The sequence below is a fragment of the Penaeus monodon genome, chromosome 10 (genome assembly GCF_015228065.2).
Source record: "Penaeus monodon isolate SGIC_2016 chromosome 10, NSTDA_Pmon_1, whole genome shotgun sequence".
Classification (NCBI taxonomy): Eukaryota; Metazoa; Arthropoda; class Malacostraca; order Decapoda; family Penaeidae; genus Penaeus; species Penaeus monodon.
In genome coordinates, this window is record NC_051395.1 from 1684455 (window position 1) to 1691435 (window position 6981).

Here is a 6981-nt window from a genome sequence, read left to right on the forward strand (position 1 = left end):
GCTCATGAATTTATTTCATATTTATATTTATAAATACCTTTAAATGTATGCAAATGTGTTTTTCTTTTGGAAAATAATATAATATGATTGGAGTAACATATACAAATGTATAATTACTAGAAAAAAACTATAATGACCAATGAAAATGTGATGGTGATCTTTGCTGAAGTGCTAATGCTGTGATAATACTCCCTTCAGAACTTCGTAATTCATAAATACCTTCATATTAAAGAAGATTGTTTTTTCTTAGAGAAGGTATCTCTTTGTGGCATGCTCTGTATCGCTCTTTTACTTAACAAGGTAAATTCTGAGAGCTCCTGAGTAGTCATCTGTGAAAGATACTATACCTGCAACCTCCTTTAGTTGCTGGACCTACTACATCACAGTGTACTAAATCTAAAGGATGTTTAGCATTTTTGTCAGGCTCTCTATTTCTATACTGTGTCACCTTGCCAAGAGTACATGTGGTACGGCTGAATTTCTCTGTACTCAAAATATGCATTCCATCAACAGTTGCTTTAAGTTTTTGCACATCAGCCACATTGCAGTGCCCTAGGTTTTATGCCATTCCTCTAGAGTGGGCTCTGCTTCTCCTAAGTGGCTCTTGTTGAGTTTATCCATTTGAGAGATTGTGTGTAGCTTACTTCTACATAAGGAGAACAATTTGTTTTTCTCTACAATGTCAAATATCCTGCCATCCTTGGTAGTTATTGAGCTGCCATTAAGTGAAAAAGTAATGCTGTGTCCGTTCTTAATGGCTTTGCATATGGACATGATGTCTTGCTTAAATCCTGACATGTATATTGCATCTTTTAACAGCATTCTTCTTGAGTTGCCGTCTCGATCTTGGATAAAGTCCTTGACATCACTAACTCCTTGTACAGTTCCTTGCCTTTGGCCATCTGTCAGCTCTGTGTAATGGTTTTGTGCATCAAAAGACTCTTGAAATCTTGCAAATGTTGGTTCATTTATCTCTATGTGTGAAGGGCAACCACTGTTTATCATAAGTAAATTTTCATCTGCTTCTAAGCTTGATATATTCTGTTTTCCAATGTCACACAACTCTGAGGTCCCTTCAACTGGTCATGACCTTAATAAGTGTATTACCTGGAAAGAGTATTCGTAATTTTGTTTTCCGTTTGTGTCATTTGCAGAATTTACAGAGTTATTACTCTTCCTGAGGTTCTTTGCTCTACATTCACTAGTATTGTGAGTTCTTGACTGATGAAATTCACATCACTTCTTATTATTCTGAGGTTTGTTTATTCTTTTAAACTCGCCACCTTTATAGCATTTTGATGCAAAATGGCCTGGTTCACAACAGCATCTTTTCTATTTAACTGTACTATTGCCATGGACAACCATTACTGTCTCTGTATCAGAATTTTCTCTGAGGTGATCTTCATGACCCAGTAAGGCTGTCTTTAATTCAAAGTAATCATATGGAGGGTTGCTTTGATTAGCCATTTACAAATTTCTTGTACTTTGGTGCAAGTCTGTTCGGGGTGCTTGTCACTAAGAGACAATCACTAACACTCTCACCTGATTCTCTGTCTCCTCTTTATGTTTTATCGTGCCATGTGCCGTTTTGTCAAGATAACTTGTCAAATAACTGTAGATTGTCCTTTTGGCATCCTCCAGATTATAACCATCTGGGTGTTCTGAGGCATATTTACCAAATGCGAGATGTAGTTTCACAACAAACAAAGCTATGAGAAAGTGTTCTTCCCACAAGTCATAATTACCTGCATTTCTACCAACTTGCTTAACTCAGTGCTGCTGGGGGAGATGCTGTGATCATTTTTGATTTCTTTTGTGAAATGTCTTTGCACATAGATAGCTCTGCTAGTTCTTAGCCACAAAGGAGTCAATTTGTATATATATATATATATATATATATATATATATATATATATATATATATATATATATATATATAATATATATATATATATGTAACATACAATAAATAATACATATATATAATATATAATATATAAATAATATATATATATATTAATATATATATTATATAAAAATGTTTTATATGTATATTATCTATGTTATATATGTTTTGTATATATATTATATTATATTATATATTAATATATTATTATTATATTAATTATATATCATTATATATTATATATATATATTATAAAATTTAATTACCTGCAATTTAATTCTTAGTCTACTGCGGGGGATTGTTTGTGTCATTTATTTTTATTTTTTTGGGGTGTGTTTGATATAATGGTCTGCTATCTTACCAAAAGTAAATTTGTAGTATTAGAACTTAATGATTGATTTATAATTTAAAATATATTTTTGGGAATTTGAATATAAGGATTATTTTTTTATAAAATTATAATTATATATGATATACATTAATACGGCAAAATAAAATAGTAATGTTACTGTGATAGGAAATATAGCTTTTTTGAGGTGGAAAAACTTTATATAAATACATATATATAAAATATATAATATATATATATATATATATATATATATTATATATAATAATATTTATATATGATATATATATATATATAAAATCTTATTATATTATATATATATACATTATTATTTTATATAATATATAAAATTATATAAATTATACATTATATATTATACTATATATCTAATATATTATTATTCTATATATTATATCTACTATTATATATATTAAAAATTATTATATTATATATATTATATATATATTATAATATTTTAATATATATATATATCTATATATATAATTATATTTATCTCTCTATCTCTTTATATATATCTTATTCTTTATATCTTCTATTCTCATTTATCTATATATTATTTATTATATCTTTTAATCTAGTCCTTTTTTTTATATATCTATATATTATATTTTATACTATATTATATTATCTATATATATATATATTAGATTACTCTCTTTATTTATTTATATCTCTTTATATATATATATATTTATATATATCCGTATATATATATATTATCGTACGCCCGAGGGCAAGGCAGAACTCCATCTCCCTGGAAACATTAGAGGCCACTAAAGCGTGTCGCAAGGCTCGGCTGAATGGAAATCAAGTCTTGTGTCATTCCATGGTGCGTAGGGTCGGGACACTGCTGAGAAGGAGAAGGAACAGTTCATCAGGAATCTTGCTGAAGATATTAAAGGGCCCAAATTTCTTGGTAAATGCCCTTCGCCTGTCTACCAACCCCTGAGAAACTGAACTCTAAGCCCCCCTCACAGATACTGCAGTCCGATCAGCGGTGGACGGATCATCTAGATCATGCTGTGGTTCGTGAACGTTGGGCTGAGTATTTTGAACAGTTGTACCAGGTAGACCCTCCAACAGTTAGCTTGGATGCAAGTGATATCTCAGTGCCTGTGCCGGACCCACCCATCAGCGAGGAACCTCCTACCCTAACAGAGTTAGGCTGGCGGTTTTCAAGCTAAGAGTGGGAAAACTGCAGGGATATGTGATATCCCCGCTGAACTGCTAAAGGCTGGGGTGAACCTATGGCTCAGGGCCTGCATACAGTCCTGACTGCCATGTGGCAGTCTGGTACCACTCCCCCCGACCTGTTGAGGGGGGTGGTCATCCCTCTCTGGAAGGGGGAAAAGGGGGTCGTTGGGATTGTAGCAACTACGTGGCATTACACTGCTCAGCCATACCAGCAAGGTTCTTGGCCCACTTCTTCTGAAACGGATCCGCATCCACCTACTGAGGCATCAGAGACCACGATAACCGTAAACAGGCTTTGAGTAATGTAGAACGCCTCGTGAGTTTGGACAGGGTTCTTGCACCTACATCACCTCAGAAGGCGTTTGACTCGTGATCGGGAATCGCTATGGGAGACCTGAGGTACAGGAATTTCACACAATTTTGGCCTGATAGCAAGCCTTATACTGGACTGAAAGTGCTGTAAAGTTTTGGGGGGGGGTATGTTGAAATTCTTTCCTGGAATCAGGGTGAGGCCAAAGGGTTGTCCCTTGCACCCAAACTTTTCAACCTTTTATGACTGGATAATGGCAGAGCTCTAGCAAGTCAGTGTGGAGGCCATGGACAATATTAGGGTTCAGACTTTACTTTGGCCCACGTGTTTGCCATCCTATCTGGTACTTGAGTCACTTGTTGGCGCTTGATGCATTTAGCAATGAGGCGAAGCTTCTAGCCTAGAGTCTCCGGACAAGACAGATCCCGGATTTGGGGGGCCTGTTAGGGGAAAACTTCAGGTTCGACCCTGCTTGCGCGAGGACGTTGAAATTACAGAAGTTTTACATACCTTGGTAGCGTAGCCATATCTTCTGGGTTGTCAGACCAGGAAGTCAGTAGACGGATTGGTCTGGAACGGAAGCCATGACTCGACAACAAGAGCTTTGGAGGTGTGGTAACCTATGCAGAGACCAAGCTGCGGTCTTCAGGCCCTTGATACTACCAGTTTGCTCTATGGAAGTGAAACCTGGACGTTATCCAATGTCTTGGAATCTCGCCTGATGCCTTTTTGTAACAAGTCCTTCGCCGAATCAAAAGGGTACAGTTTGGCAGGACCACGTGGCCAACCGCGGTACCTTGAGACTGACATGGGACCTGTTCTTGCATAATCCGGGACGCCAACTCAGGCTATATGGCCACCTAGCTCGCTTCTCAAGTGGCGACCCTGCACCCCTCAGGTTGTCTCTCTGTGAGACAACCCTGGGTGGAGGACCTGTGGGACGACCTAGGAGATCATGGCTTGGGCAGCTTGACAAGACCTGTCGCAAGGAATTAGAGATGGGCCATATGCCTGCCTGGAGACTCGCCTCGAGGGATCCTCGCAGCTGGAAGCGAAGGGTGGATGTGGCCATGCCATATATATATATATATATATATATATATATATATATATATATATATATATAATTATATATATATTTATATATAATATATATAATATATAGATATATATATATATAAAATAGATATATATATATATTATATATATATATATATATATAATATATTAGATTTTTATATAGATTTCATATATATAATATATATATATATATATATATATATATATAATACATTATATATTATTTTATATATTATCATATATTTTATATATATAAATATAATATATATTATATATTATATATAATATTTATATATATATATATATATATATTTATATATATATATATATATATAATATATATCTATATATATTATATATTATATATATTATAATATATATATATATATATATACATTCTTCTTTCAACGGTAGGTTCATGTCTGAGCCGCCGTGTCACAGGATGATACTTCATTGTAGTTTTTCATGTTGTGTGCTCTTGGAGTGAGTACGTGGGGGTCCCCATTCCTTTTCCACGGAGTCCCGGTGGTACCTTTTAGGTAATCTTTCTCTTTTTACCGGGGCTTGGACCCACTTGACTTGGGCTGGCTTGGGCCACCCAGTCTGGGTAGCATCAAGGTGAATTTCCCTTGCCCGGGAAAAACGGGGGGTCTGCTCAAACCCCTCAAATTTCGATTGCCGTCTGACAGGTTGATCCGCCTCTAACCATTGGGCCCACCGGGGCCTTACGTCAGGGGTTTCCATGTTTTTTCTTAGCATTTAGAGCGGTTTTGCCATTGCCTTCCCCCCTGTTTTTATGGAGCACCACTCTATTTACCCGACTGATTTAGCGGCGGGCCACCCATGGCTAGGCGGGCATCGAGGTGAATTCCTTCCCCAAAGGGGAAAAAACGCGGGGGTGGGTGACTCGAACCCTCAACTAAATTGCCGTGGGGTGACATCTTGAGCCCGCCTCTAACCTTCGGCCACCGGGGCCCCAAATTAACATACTTTATATAATATTTATATATATTATTTTATATATAATAAATATATATTATATATAAAAATATTTATATAATAAAATATTTATAAAATTTTTATATATTTATATATATTTATATATAATATAATATTTTATATATATATATATTTATATTTTAAATATATATATATATGTTATAATATTATTTTCCAATCTGGTTCGGGGTTCAGTCACCGGCCGCACGTTGTTTCCTTGGGCAAAAAGGAACTTCCCTCGATTGCCTCCTCCCTGGGGCCAACCCAGCTAAAGTCAGTGCCGGGTAAAGGGGGGGGTGACTCAAAAAAACCCCACAGAAGGCAATGGAAAAACCCCGCTCAAAATTGAAAAAAAAATCATGAAACCCATAGCGTCGGACTAAAGACTGTCACGACGCAAACTGAATTTAGGGGTTTGACACCGACCGCCGCGTTTTTTCCCCTTTGGGAAGGAACTTCACTTTTATTGCCTACCTGCCACTGGGTGGGCCAGCCCCCTGAAGTCAAGTGCGGTCCCCAAACCCGTAAATGAGAGAAAGATTACCCAAAAAAAGGGACCCCTGGGACTCTCTGTGGGAAAAGGGAAATGGGGGCCCTACCCCGACTCACTCAAGATAACAACTAAAAATCAATTAATATCTCTGTACCCTGGCGGCTCAGACATAACCCACGTTAAGAAAAGTTTATTATAGTATAATATATATATTATATATATAATAATATAAATTTATATAATATTATATATTATATTGTGTGGTGTGTGTGGTGTGGTTTTGGTGTTTATGTTATTATATTTATATATATATATATATAAAAATAGATATATATTATAAATATATATATAATATATAATTATATTGTGTGTGTGTGGTGTGTGTTGGGTTTTTGTTGTGGGGTGGTTGGGTGTGTGGGATTTTATTTATGTTTTAATATATGTATTTTTTTACGAAAACGCAAACGAAACCGGGCAAATAAACTCTTATTGTGAGATTTCATTCTCATTTATACCTTGGCACATATATAAATTATATAATATAATATATAAAATAATTATATATAAAATAATATTTTTATTATTTATATTATATAAATTTTTAAATTTTTTATTAAAATATTTTATTT